Below are 790 nucleotides of genomic sequence, written 5' to 3'. Positions count from 1 at the left end.
CGCACAGAGCCTGGCACTCAATAAATGGTTATTGGATGGATGGATGGATGGATGGATGAACACTCCATCTGGCTTGCGGATGCCCTCTCCAACTCTTCATTTGATAACCTACAAGAAATTAACTGTGCTTCTGTGTATTCCTTTAATTCAAAAGCTAGGCCCGTGAGCCATGGCTGCTGAGCCTGCGCGTCCGGAGCCTGTGCTCCGCAAATGGAGAGGCCACAGCGGTGAGAGGCCCGCGTACCGCAAAAAAAAAAAAAAAAAAAAAAAAAAGCTAATTGTTGAATATAAAAAAAAAGAATTTAATGGAAGCAACATTAGAATAAGGCTCTTTCATCTCGCGGGGCCTTTGTACATGCTGGTCCTTATGCCTGGAACACCCATCCTCCTCTCTTCATTCACACAGCTAATTCCACCTCTTCCTTAAGGTGCCAGCATTGCTAAACAGGTATCCCCACACATGCTCACTATTCTCTCCTCAAGCCCCTTATGTTTCCTTTATAATTGTTTTTAACTTTCAGTCTATTTTTCTGTTTACTCTTTTTTGTCTCTCTCATCCTCTAAGGAGGTTTGATGAAGTCACAAACTAGCTCTATATGACACACTTTTTTCCCCAGCACCTAGCATAGTGCCTGTATATAGTATGTGTTCAGTATCTGTTGATTGCATTAATGAATCAATCAATTAACTCATTAAGAGGGAAATGGGGGCTTCCCTGGTGGCGCAGTGGTTGGGAGTCCGCCTGCCGATGCAGGGGACACGGGTTCGTGCCCCGGTCCGGGAGGATCCC

Source organism: Physeter macrocephalus, chromosome 14, assembly GCF_002837175.3.
Source record: "Physeter macrocephalus isolate SW-GA chromosome 14, ASM283717v5, whole genome shotgun sequence".
NCBI lineage: Eukaryota > Metazoa > Chordata > Mammalia > Artiodactyla > Physeteridae > Physeter > Physeter macrocephalus.
The sequence above is the reverse complement of the archived record's forward strand: the minus strand, read 5'-3'. Positions refer to the sequence as shown.